Source organism: Argopecten irradians, unplaced genomic scaffold (genome assembly GCF_041381155.1).
Source record: "Argopecten irradians isolate NY unplaced genomic scaffold, Ai_NY scaffold_0729, whole genome shotgun sequence".
Taxonomy (NCBI): domain Eukaryota; kingdom Metazoa; phylum Mollusca; class Bivalvia; order Pectinida; family Pectinidae; genus Argopecten; species Argopecten irradians.
In genome coordinates, this window is record NW_027188196.1 from 1 (window position 1) to 14,335 (window position 14,335).

Genomic DNA, 14,335 nt, shown 5'->3' on the forward strand with positions numbered 1-14,335 from the left:
ACACACATTTTTGGATCATAATGCGGTTAATGAATCATTTTTATCATATGCTATTCCGAAATGATGTCTACTATGTCCGAAAATGATTTTGCAAAATGATTTATAACATATACTGCAGAATACCTAAAACAATTATAACAAGCAACGCACTTGGTCAGAAGATTAAGATATATTTATAGTTGTTCCTCTTAATTGTTCTAACATGATCTGACAAGAACATGCCTTATTGCTTTGTAAAAACAGGAAATTGGATATAAAATTTAAAAAATAAAAGATGGAACGTTTTGAATAGCGTTATCTGCCAAGAGTTTTCACAATCTGTAATAGACTACTGGTGCATATAGTTACAAATTTGTGACTTGAAGCCAAATGCCTAGTGAGAATGATCCTGAATACGTGATGCTATTTTGAACCTTAGGGAAACCTGGAACCATAAGTATACTGCGGAGAATTGGACTCGTTGAGTTGGTTGACGGTATCCAAAGGAAAAACATATACTATAATTATAAAGAGGTAGGCTATTTCATTTTCAAATAATAGATATTTAAGAAATAAAAGACCTAGAAAATAAGATATAATATTACTTTTTAATTATTTTCAAATTCGGCCACGCGATTATTTTTGTTGTTGTTGTTGTTGTTGTTGTTGTTGTGTTTGTTTGGGTTTGTTTTGCGGATTTAAAACATAATATTATTTCTACTGTCTAGAAGTCTTACGTCATGTGTTACATTGGTACTTATATGAATAAAAATATAATCTATATTCCTTCCTGGACAAGATATAGCAGGGATCCGACACCATCCCGATAATTCCGTCTTAACGCCTTCATTCTTAACCTTGACGCGGACGCATGGTCAGCTTATATTTACAGTAACATTTAAAAAGTCCTAGTTGCAGTGATCATATGCTGCACGTGATATCGTTTCAGATTTACTGAGGAAATAGGATCAAATCCTTGCGTCAAGTACCAGCAGGCGTCCACTGCTCTGCACACAGGACTCAGCTGCTCGACAAAATTAAATCGTATCATCTTCATCCTTACAAGTTCCAAGTGATGTTCTGTTGCCCTGATTTTTCGGATATTACAATCTTCTCTCGTCGGAGAGGAGAAAACCGTTCCAAAACTGTATTGGTTGCCGGTTCTAACGCGTTGCACAGATAACGACTTGGTGTCAGGTTACATCTCGGTAAAACCCACCAACTCCACCAGCGTCCAGCGCATTCCACCTCACTTACACATCGGATACCTACTTCAGACGGAGTTTAATTTATAGTGAATTAATTTCCACCACGATGAAGATGTGGCTGCTTTCGTGTCTGATTGTTGTGATCGGAGGGTCTATTTCAGCTAAGGTTAGTATATTACAATTGCGATGCGCATATTTGTTTATTGGTTTGTTTTCGATGGCGTTTGTTCACCTGTTGGTGTGTATTTATGTGCGACTAAAGCTGTTTGTGCATCTAATTGTTTAGGTACACACTTCAACTCCATTGTTTCAGTGGCATTTTCTTTTTACAATTTGTAAAAATAAAGTTTTCCACTAGTTGCCAAATATTTCTTTTAAAAAACTATTTTACAAACTATTATTTTCGTACAACAATTCGATTTCTGAAACAAAATAGATGTGCTTGTAAGACTCTCGATCAAATGTAGATGTTACTTTCGATCAAACAATAATATGTACAGATGTGTTTGCCAGTTTGTATTTGTTTACAAACGTTTCTTACTGCTTATGTGCATAACACACGGACTTGATTGGGCCATTGAACAATTTTACAAGAAAGTTTAGGATACTAATTGTTTTTATCTGACCAAACGCAACATCAATACAATTCAACATATTTTGTTATATGTCAGACGCATTCTTCTGTGTACGAAATAATCTAAAACGTACGAAATAGACACTGATAGACGAAGTTATATCGTACTGATAACGGCGTGATTCCAAACCGAGCGCTTAAACCCCAAAACAATGATTGAAAACAGTTTTAGGGATATATAATAGAACTTACGATTTCCTACTAAGAATAATCCATTAGCGATTTATGAAGATAATGGTCCAAAAAGTAAACGGGTTGTGTATTTTTTATTTACGACATTCGTCCTATCAAAAAATTGTTCAGGAAGTAGAAGTATTCTTAAGTTATGTATATTAAGTAGACGTCTACCCAAAACTACAATGTGTTCCAATATAAAATGCATGTATTCATATTCATACTCTAAAATTGAACGAAAGAGATATATGATAACTTTATCTTCATCTAAAATATGAGAAATTCACATTTAATTGAAGCTTCATGAATCTTATAAAACTTCGTATATAATATCCATCAAAAGTTGGAGACACAAAACAGACAGCTGTCTGTATAGATTTATATGACAGTGCCCATCTGTTCATTGTGTGGCTAGGAGAGTCACGCGCTGTATTGGGGAGGGGTCATCTTGTACCCAGACGAACTCCCCCCTTATCACACTTCCCAATCCCTCCCAGCAAGGCAATGTCCTCCGCACTTTCCTCAGCCCTGATAAGGGAATATCATCTGTTGGCAGGTCCCGTCTTTGTACTATATAAATCAGATCAACGTTCATACCCCATGCAGCATGCACCAAACCTGATAATGTTAATTAGGTTATAGAAGCTGAATCTTAAACATGAACGTGTGCGTTCTCTGTAGTTAAGTTATTTATCATATTTCATATCTAAAGTAGATATTTTTAAACCCTTCTAATGTTGTCTGTCCCAAACATTGTAATTAATATATCAGTTAATATTTCAGTTTTTATTATTTTCTCTGATAGACAATAACTAATATTGTGGAATTTTATCGGATACATAGTCTTCCTAATTTGTTTACCTTTGCCAATTAGGCTTAATGTAACCTTGCTATCTCTCTGTTTATGCTTGACTTTCCAAAACCCTTTTTATTGTTTTTTTTTTAATTCAGAGCAGATGAAAGTAGTCTGCAAATTTATTTCAAACTATGGCTGTACATTTGACTGGGCGTTTCTAGTGCTAGTTCCCATACTTCATTGGCTCAGGCTGTTCTCAAATGGAATGTTGTAGGCCCATAATGGGTGTCATATACTCAGAACCTTCAGCACGAAATATTTATCATGTTTCTGCCCCCGACATATAAATTCTGACTGATGACTAAGGCTCATGTGGTCAAATTGATGCTGAAGCCCCCACTGTTGTTTTTAGAGAGAGGAATGACCTTTCGCCTGAAGATAATACAATATCTCTCGTGGGATTGGTAAGGGCACTTTTCCCACCAGGTTCAGTTCCGTGTCCGTGTGATTTCCCAATCCCATTGAATCATAACCCAAAAGTAATCCCATCAGAGTGTCCGTTTATCAGTATTACATACAACTCCATTATATTTGTGACGTTTGTGATGTTTATACATGTTGTGTAGGTTGATTGTATGTATTTAAATTTGTATCCTATGTTGATAGGGGTAGGTGGGGGAAACAAGTAAGCGTTCTCGATCAGTGAATTGTATAATCTTTACATAATTTATACAGTTGAAATACGCAATGTGGTTAACCAAAAGGTAAGACCTCAAAATTTGGTAACTTAAATATTGTTTGCAGTTTTAATTTGTTTTGGCTATTTTTTCGTCGTTCTGCCTTTAATAAAGTACTAGTTTTTCTATCCAATGCATTTAATTTCTTTTTATTTAGATGATTAACATAAAACTCCACTAACGTGGAAGATATACACTTCACATCACGTAGTACAGCCTCCTTGATCAAAATTTTAGAGAATCTTTTTTTTTAACAACTTTGTATCCTGTAGTGCTTGTTTTCCTGAAACAGGTGTAGAAATGGATTGTTAGGAGTTAACCTGGGGTCGGTGGTAAGTAGTCGAGATATAACATCAAAACCCTCCTCATCCTGAAACGCGAGCTTAGAATTTCATTTGGGCCGCTGTCATGTAATGACCGCTGGTCGATGATTTTTCTCCTCCGAGTACTCGCAGCTTTTTCCTCCATTAACAAAGCTAAACCTGGCAACGTCCTTAAATGGACCCTGTCCTGTTATTAGAACTTTTGAAGACAATATAATACCCAAATTGTTGTCAGTCATCTCAGAATCACGGAATTCAGGAATGTATTTATTTAGTAATTAGTTAGACTTCTGGGCATCGTTATTGTACTATAATCATATATCATTTGTATGTAATAATTCGGATGTTACTTAAAAGAATTTTGACTAGAACAGGCTGGGATTTAAATTCTTTAAAAGACCGTGTTTTCGACCTTAGGTGTGGATGTTTGAATTTAATATGTAATCCACTGCTATCATATTTCATTTAGACAGCGCCTGTTTGTCCTAGAAATATAGTTAATCAAAACTGGGTGTTTGCCTTTATAAATTAAGATACTGAACAATTACCGTCTGGTCTTAGTTTAAATTTAATGAACTCGGTAATTTAATTGAAGTCATGGTCCCACAGCATAAGACACTCATATGCTCTCTCTATTAAGAGGGAAAAAAGAACAGGTTAATAACCCTTTTTATTCATTTCACCAGCATATAATAAACGTCTAAGTATTTTCTCACTCTCTTTTGAACAACATAGTACACGTTGCAGTCGCGATCGTGTTGTATTGACCGGCAAGGAATTATTTACGTTTGTTTAATACAGATTGGTGTTCTTCTGTTGAAATAAATGATACTGCGTCCTGTTGTTATAGATACCAGCTATTATAAACGATCAGGTATTTAAAGTCAGATAATGAAATACTTGCGAACCTTCGCAAATTTCGCGATTGTCCATTTCAAAACAAGTACGCGAAGATAAACATTCGCCGCGGATTTAAAAATTGTCTGAACAATTCATAAACAAGAATGACTGATATAAATTGTGAATTCACGGTGATTAACTTTCGCAAATTTACTTGGATCGCGAAATTTGCGAAAGTACATCGCACGTCGCGAAAGACAGTTGCTTTACAGTAGGTCGTCGTGTTGTTTGTTGTTATAAAATTAATAAAGTTGTAAACGATGTTGGGAGTAGGGTTAAGGTCGTTCTGATATTTGTAACTAGAAACTGTGTTGTCGCCCTGTGGTTTTCGACATCTTAGAGTAACCCTGTTTTTCGGGTATAATTATCCAAAATACTCAGTTCTTTTGTTTGGAATTCAGTCACATATTACACTATCAGGTTTGTGGGTGGTGAGACAATCACCAGGTTAGCACAGAACTGATTTAAAAAACTTTTGGTATGGAAAAGTAAAACTAACCTCGCGCTGAAAACGGCGTTGTTACATTTAAACTTGTCTGGCAAGTATACAATAATACTTTGAATATCACTAAGGAATCTTATCTTATAAAAATGGCAATTTATTGTCCTTTAGCACAACCGACTCGGTATTAGATTAAGCGATGGCACGGCACGTCCCTTATTGGCATATAAATTCTACGATTCTGTGGATTATCCGCGCACAGGCATGGAGGTCTCGTCAAAATCTTGCTTTCTCAAGGCTGGACCTCCAACATGGGCGTTACAGCTAATCAACTGATTGTTGGATGCGGGACCCTATCTGGAACAGTGAATCCACTAATCTCAAGTGTCTGCTAGCAGACTTAAAAAAACTAGACACCTGCCGCGTGTGAACTTTATTTTTTATCCTGGCTGCTTTAGTATATATACGATGTTGTCCCTTCTCACAATAACTCAAGAAGTAGTTATTAGCTAAGACCGCATAGTCAAAGTAAAATCGACCATCCGTTCTTCGTGTGAAGAATATTAAGGCATGGCTCCATTTGTTTGAAATATTTAATTTATCAATCAGCATTTGCTACTTCACAATATGTCTGGATCTCTATGCGTTCAAACAAGGGGAAACGTAAATCCGGTATGTAACAATCAGAATTCGGTTGTTCAATTACAGAGTTTTTATGTAAACTTAGGTTTAATGATCGGTATAAACCATCAGCAACCGTCACAATTGCTGTTCTTGAAGGCACATCGGGACATGTTTGATAACATATAACTATATGGTCAGTTGTGCACCGTGACTGACCACTGGTTTGTTCTGGTGTGAAAATTGTTTGTTGGTATACAATTGGTTCTATCGGGTTAACTTTTAGGATCCGACTGGTGGCAATTTCCATTTTTAAAAAAACTAAAAAAGGTTCCTAAACTTGACGCTTGGTTTTCTCAATTTCAAACGCGAATTAAACGTTTGGGCATCTATAAAAATATCACATTGGTGTAATTATGATAATATATACATCAAGAATCATCAATACTGAAACATCACTAACAGAAAAATCTGCTTTTATTATAACGTTGGCGGTGGTTACTAACGTTCCAGTATCTACAATTAACCGGAAACTGAAAAAAGTTACTTGGATATTTCTTAGTACATTGTTCATGTAATAGATACGTTTACATCAACATCAATAATTTGTAATCTAAGAGATCAATAGGGCTGATTGATTAGTTTAATGGGTGTGAATTAGGGACCAGAAAAGGACTTATGAGTAATTTTAATATTATTAAGTTATTGAGTAATCGATTTACAAATTTGTATTAGATAAAAAATAAAAAAATTAGAAAAACATATATAAATTTCAACTGTGATTGTTGATAACGTATAATTATACTATGTGTCTTACTCGTTCACTTGCAATGCTTGTAGTCTCCTATAATTGTATTCATACTCTAGAAATGTGAACTCCACTTACACTCCTAGAACATTAAAACTAACGTTCAGCTGGTTATAAACCGCGCGGAATTGGATTAGATGATGTGAAAGCCGTAATTATTTTATAAAGAGATAATATAGTCAATAAATTGGATTATAATGATTTATTGAGAACTATCTTGTTTACAAAAAAACTATGTTAGGTTCTTGATGGCCTCGTATACATATGTGTAACTTACTTTTTTTGTTCTGTTTTCATATTGGTTGAAACTGTCCTATCTATTATTTGTAATTTATCATTTAATCACAACGTCCCCTTCAAACTGTAAGAGTTTCATGTAGGTGTATAAAAACGCGGTGAATTCATTTTGCATCTGTCGTTTCTCCATTAGTTGAGTTATATACATTTTTCGGATTCCGACACACGCTTTCGCGAATAGTTAATTATAACCTCGAAGCACGGCTTATATCATCAGATTGTCAGAAGACCCAGGCATTAAAAACCATCTACGATGAACCACTAGCTCTCTGTTACAACATTTCTATATCTGTTAATAAATACCAGTATAATTTTATGCTGAGATTGAATTTGCGATATCGCTACCTTCTCATGAACAACCTCGACTGAAGTTTAAACTTATCTGTCTGTTCAGATTACAAAAGCATGTGACTGTCTACGCCGTGACGAGCACACACATTTACTATTTTTATTCTTTGATTACAACACTGGTTTATGTTTAATTACCGACACACCATGAGGGACTGTAAAAAAGTCCCTCACTATGATTGGTTGCGTGCGTAGTTTCAGGGTTTTTATTTCTTCATTGTTTTACGTTAATTGCTATGGTGTCCAGAATATGAAGTGATGCAAATTTAATTTTAAATCTTCATCTTTAATACACTTCTCCTTGCCAGAAGTATATGTATTATACCCACTCCAGAGTGGAATGTGAAATCTCAAATCAGCGAGTTAATGAACGCACACTTATCTTGATATCGTTAACAGCCCTTTTACAAATAGTATTGTATTATATATGTCAACCAGAATGAAATTTACCGTCTAAAGTTTCATGATTTATGAATGGAAAACACATATCTAAGATACTATTTTCATCATTGCTACAGTAACCCCGGTTAAGCTAAAACGCAATTTGTGTATGCGTAAACCTCCGGAGTCATTTTTGTATATAACATACTTGAATCTGAAATCCTTGGTAGTCGCGCCAGTGTTTACTTACGTCAAATCATGACGTCTCAATATATTGTCCATGCCAATATGAAATTCCGTGCTTATATTATACCAGTGGCATATGCAAAAAGATTACATGAGCAAGGTCACTGTATAACAGGCATATACATATGTTCTTTGATTACGGAAACTATAAACTTCTGATATTACTTTAATTTGATATGATAAACAATTTTATGAAACAAAAATTTTGCAGTACTTTTTAAATTGATGAAATTTTATTGTTTATAATATTTTAAAGATTATTTACTTTGTTAATTACAGGCACAGACAGCGACCTACAGAGTGATCACACTACAGGTAAGTTTCCACTATAGATCATCAAGTACTGTATAATTGCTTATATTTGCGGGGTTTTTAATTTCGCTATACTGCGTTGATCTAAATTAACAAATTGAATATCTCGTTTATCAAAATACTTGTTTTGCATATCAAAGCATGTCGTGTGTGATTCCAAAGGCTATACAAATGATTCACAAAACAAAGTCCCCCACCCCCCTTCCAAAGAGTTCCAAAGAACGTGACATTTTACATCCGTGAAAACCTTTAACAACTATACAGTATGGGTTTGTATTGATATGGAAATATGAAATTATTAGTATGTATACCATACTCCACTCACATCAAGAAAAGCCTTGTGGCAGAAATTTTATCCTGCGGTCATTGTGTTCTTTCATTTTTTAGGTATACTGTAAACCAACTTCTTTTCGCGGTGACTTAATTTTGCGTTTTCACACAGAAAGGCTTTTCAAAAAGGATTTATTTTCGCGACATAAGACAATGTTCACTGGGATTTATTTTCGTTATTTTTCATCGCCCGCGAATATTAGTCTCATTCGAAAATAATTTGGTTCACTGTATTATGATGTGTGCAGTTATGTGTTATAAAATAACGTCATTAAGGATCATGTGAATGATACGACAGCAACGTTATACTACAAACCGACACGTTTAGTGTATTCATGAAGAATGATCTACATTAATTGTGTAGTAACAAACTGTTTATCAACCGGATAATATTAACATTTTTTTTCAATTTTTGAGTTTTCAAATTCAAAAGAATATGGTGTAAGCATAATAGGTATACTGTAAAACAACTTTTACTCGCGTTCGATTTTAATTCGCGAAAGCTTGTCGCCGAAAATTAATATTTGTATTCATAGGAATTATTAATCAATTTTTATATCCGCGAACAACAATTTTCGCGAACATGTTTTGAAATGGAACTCGCAAAATTTAATAGCGGTGAAAGAAAGTTTGTATACAGTTAGTAAAATCGACTTGAATCTAATATGAACTTTCAGGACAAGCCATGGGTGATGGAGAGTGATAGCGGAGGGAGCCATAAAGGCTTCATGATAGATCTTCTACAAAAGGTGTCAAAGATATCCGATTTCAATTACACACTTACCTACGTCAAAGATGGCAAATATGGCCGTGAGACAGGCGGGAACTGGGACGGAGCTATCGGAGAACTCGTTGCAGGGGTAGGTCGTTATTACAAATTTCCATATCCAGAATGATATTCAAGATAACGGTTACCGATTCCTGGTCCTTTATCATTACTCCAAACCCCATGAACCCATCCACTCATAGGCATATATACACACACTGCATTCGCCTTATTTGTACTTTCCCCTCCCTACTGGTAAACTATCACTAATGATGAGCTAAACATATTGTATTTATATTGTAATATTAAAACATGTCGGTAAATGCGATACCCATTGAATACTTTTAATCCATACATTTTATTTCTTGCTCTACAGGATGCGGATATTGCAGCGCTTCCTATGATCTTTACTGAGAAGCGACAGTCGGCCGTGGACTTTTCCAATGCCATGTTAAACATTGGACACAGAATTCTTATCAAAAAGCCAGTCGTTCACAGCGATCCCCTCAAGGTAAATCCTAATACACACGAAGCAAAGACTCCATTCATACAGAATTATTAAGAATGCCCTGAAGTATCGGTTAACATAAAAAGTTCATTGTATACAAACGTTAGTTGTTTTCCTTGATTGCTTCTGAAACAAAACTAAACAATCTACAACTATTTTTCTATTATATATCCCATAACCCTATTTTCTTCCTGTGTAAATGGCGGCGGTAGTAATCTTAGCATTGGGCATATTTTCTTCCTGCTCAATCTGCATTTCTGTTTATCTGTAGTAATTTTAGCTTCGTTAAGACTAAAGCGATTTCTCGTAAGAGCTAATAATCACATTTGTTTTCTATTCCATAGCTTTTGTTCGGAGCCCTATTCCCTCCCTGTGTGGATTCTGGTGAGTAGTAATCTCGTGGGTGATGGGCTTTCGTCTTTGTCATCATCAACAAGTTCAGCCCGTCTGAGTGGGGTCAGGTTGCCCGCCGATCAAGACCCTACGTTCTCAAGAGATAGTTTCGCTCCAAAATAACGCATTTTTCTATTAGTTCATAGGCACACTTAACCTGGCAAGGTAATTAACAAGACCTTTTTGATTGGAAATAAATATTTAAAATACAATATAACGAAAGTATCATGGTATTCAAACCTTCCTAAATTGATGTATTGTGCATGCTATTCTGTCAATCTCAGCCGTTGTGTTTTGTGGTATCTCAGTCTTGTAAAAAGTACCTCATTATAGAATTTACGATATAATTATTGATTAGGAAATGCTCTTTCTATTTGTAATGAGATTCGGCACAGATTTCTCCATTGTACCAATCATATTTTAGTTGTTTTGTTTCTATCTTTGAAGCTAAGACGCTTTTCACGTATGGATACTTTTGCTACATAATCGGCTAGGAAACTAAAATTAACAACGATTCTAGTCTTCAAATTAAAATTTAACTTACAATAATTCACTTCCTTCGTTCATTGAACACTGAGATGAAATTAAAAACTTTCATATATATATTTGTTTGTTTGCTTGTCTGATTGATTTTTAAACTATTTCAAAACCTATTTGTTTTCTTGTCTGTAGGATACAAGGAAGTACCGAGGTCACCGGCAGGAAGAATTATTTACCTGTATGTGGTTTAGCTTCGTCTTCTTAATGATCATTGCCTACACCGCTAACCTAACAGCCATGTTGCTCGCCAACCGTACAGGCAAGACTGTCGTTCCATTCAAAACATTCCACGAAATGGCCTTACAAAACAATCACACCTTACGGGGCTATGCAGAATGTCCATCTGCTCAACAATTTGCGAGATTCCAATGACCCAGTATTCCACAGAATGCTGGCTTTCATGGACCTTCGGGGACAATAATTTCAAGCATACAAGCGAAGGCCGTTAAGAGAATACGAGAATCAAAAGGATATGCTGCCATTGTTGAGAGCACGACAGCAGACTACATAGCCTCAACGAACTGCGATTTGATGGTTGTCGGATGAAACGATAAGTCCAAGTCAGGCTGGATTTGCGTGTAACAAGGCAAGGGCAGGTTTATGCAACGAGCTGTCGGAGGCTATCAGACAGTTAAGAGAAGATGGCACCATGTACATGCTATACAATAAATGGTTCACAGGTGGAAAATGTGGACGGACAAATCTGGACGACTATATCAGTCGGCAAGAGACTGCCAAGATTTCGGCGCAACCTCTCTCTATAGGAGATCTGTCGCTTGCCTTCGTGGTTCTCTTATTTGGACTGTTGGTTGGAGCTATTCTCCTAGTTGTGGAAATTTTGGTTCACAGATACAGGAAAAAGGTAGGATATACTGACTATATAGTTTGCATCTCAGACGAAATCGATTAAAACAAATATTCAATTTTATCAACCACATTAGTGACTTCTGTCACGCATAAAAAATCTCATGTATTATGCAATATCTCCTTATACAAAAGCATCCACACTGGTCACTTAATAAATTGAATGTTGATAATTCGGTTAAACGTTTTGGTGTTGAAATAAAGCTATCATTTGCTTTTAAATGGTTTATATTTTCCCCTGAGATATCTGACATCGTTTTGAAGAAAGTGATAGGATTTTCCTTGAAAACGAAAATAATTTTTCTCAAATGCAATTTTTGAATCGGATAATTTTGCGATCGTTAATGCGGGCTTATTTTAGGCCAGTATTTTTAACCAATAACTGTTTTATTTGACGTGTTTGCAGAAGGCAGGTGCAACCCCGGAGCCTGTGCGTATGACAGATGCAAACGGCCGTGGCCAATCAGAGACGACAGACAACGGCGAAAGCGACAAAGCACCAATTGCTGCGGCAGAACCGTGATGTACATACATCACAAAGAGTGGGAATGCGTCACAAAGAGTGAAAAAATGGTATTAAGATGTGGGCAATACTATCATCATTACGCAAAGTGATAAAGGAATATCATACATAGAGTGATGAAAAATGTATAACATCATAAGGAGTGTGGTACAAGGATATCGGTGTGGTGGACGAAACTCGTATCACAAACAGTTATTATTCATGTGGGAAACACTTGACGGAAGATTCACCATTTGTCAAATTAGTACGCCTAATGTTATAATATAAACAACAAAGCAATATTTTACGGTAAAAAATCATTAGAACCGTTACCAATGAACGTTATTTATTGAATATTAGAAGTAAAGGTTTATATCAAAGCCGATAACATGGTGTCAATTCATCGGCTTCTGTTTGTCCATTTGAGTTAAAACCAAATTCATAAGTTTTGGGACCACCCATTTATCGACCAAAACATATAGAGCCTAATGCTTTGGAGTCGATGAAAAAAATATCGGTTTTTTTCGGAAAAATAACAAAATGAGTTATGCGTTGTTCGCAACTTATATGAATACTGTTCCAATTGTTCCCTAAAGTAAAATAAATTACTGGGGTATGTGTAGCCTATAAACTTAGAAATGAGGGGTGTCAATCTTGTCCAAGGGTTTGACGAATGGGAACAAAATGAATATGTAATCATTAAGGACATGGAACTGTATCAGTGCCATTGCTCATTAATATAAGTTAGTTGATGTTGTTACAAAACTACAATTTATTTACTACGGCGATAATGCTTGGTATGTTGAGATATCCAGTTTATTGTCCATTGTATTTAGCATTGTTTCTGTACTATTGTAATCGTGGTGCATTCTACTTTAGTTCAACTTACATAATTACAATATATATGGGAGTAAGATATGTTTGCTATTCATTGTCGTATCATATATTCATCTATATAACATTGCATATTCATCTTTCATTTCGCACGCTAATATTCATCCTTAGTTTGGTGTTAAAATAAGACGAATTAATAGATCGTACCAATGTACGTGTCAGGCATATCAAGTGAAATCCTAGTGTCAACCAAAGTGTCCTTAAAAATGCCATCATCTAAGGTGTGAACAAAACATCTGTCCCATCACGTCTAAGTATGCTTGCTGTACGTGTAAATGCGCATGTATAAGAACACAGAGGTACCGTAAATCACTTTTTTCTAACTAAATTTGGCGATTTCCTTTTCGAATCGTGGATAAGTTGATCGTATTTAAATACTTTTCAATATGCATTATTGTAACTGAGGTAACCATTATTTCGGGGAGGCTAACGCGAGAATTTACCTTCACCACTACGAAATTCGCGAAATCAAAAATAGTTTACAGTACAATATGTATACAATCATTATTGTCGAAAATCAAAAACATATATTATTAATGTAAAAGCCTTCCCAAATTCAATAAACCTTCGATGTGTCCATTAGCTGTTCGTTTTATTCAACTGTACAAAAATTGCCCTATATATATACGCGAACATATACAAAAATTGCCCTATATATATACGCGAACGTATTATTTCGAACACACGTATATGTATGTGTCTTCAAACGCCCCTGAATGGATAGAAACTGTATCAGTTCATGAGTTGTATAGTTGAATGTACATAGTTTTAGACAAGTCATCGTGACGTTTGAGTTCTGATGGGAAAAATTGTATATGTACATAACACATAGTCGAATATTTGTGTAGTAATTACATGTTGTATTATACCTGCAAAAAATGTTACCAAATGTAAGATATATGAAGGTGATATGAATGCAATTTGGAGGGACATATAAATGAAATGTCGCCCACTAGGCGACTGAATATTTCAGAATATAATCAAACCTGTCTATAAAAGAAGGCCAACCAAGGGAAATAGTAAAGTGGCTTCTATTGCCAAGTGGTCTTTCTACACAGTCAGGTGAATTGTGTTCTAAATGACCATTACGGATCCTAAGACAGTGGTCATAATAAGCAGGTTGTCATTATACAGATGTGGTCGCTAATGCAGGTTTCACTATGCTACCATTTGGTACATGTAACAGTTTATCACTTTTATTCATATTCACATATATTTAAAAAAAACAATGTACATTCAGTGAATTTAAATCAGTGAATAAAATTATGACGGTGAATATTTGAACAGTCGACTAAATTCCATCATAATAAACGACAAGGACATGAAATGGTT

General features: G+C 35.3%; 1 pseudogene; it reads left to right on the top strand.

Annotated features, from left to right (window-relative positions):
- Nucleotides 1-1,006: 1,006 nt before the first annotated feature.
- LOC138313544 (glutamate receptor 1-like) lies at nucleotides 1,007-13,675 on the top strand (annotated as a pseudogene).
- The last annotated feature ends 660 nt before the right edge of the window (nucleotides 13,676-14,335 follow it).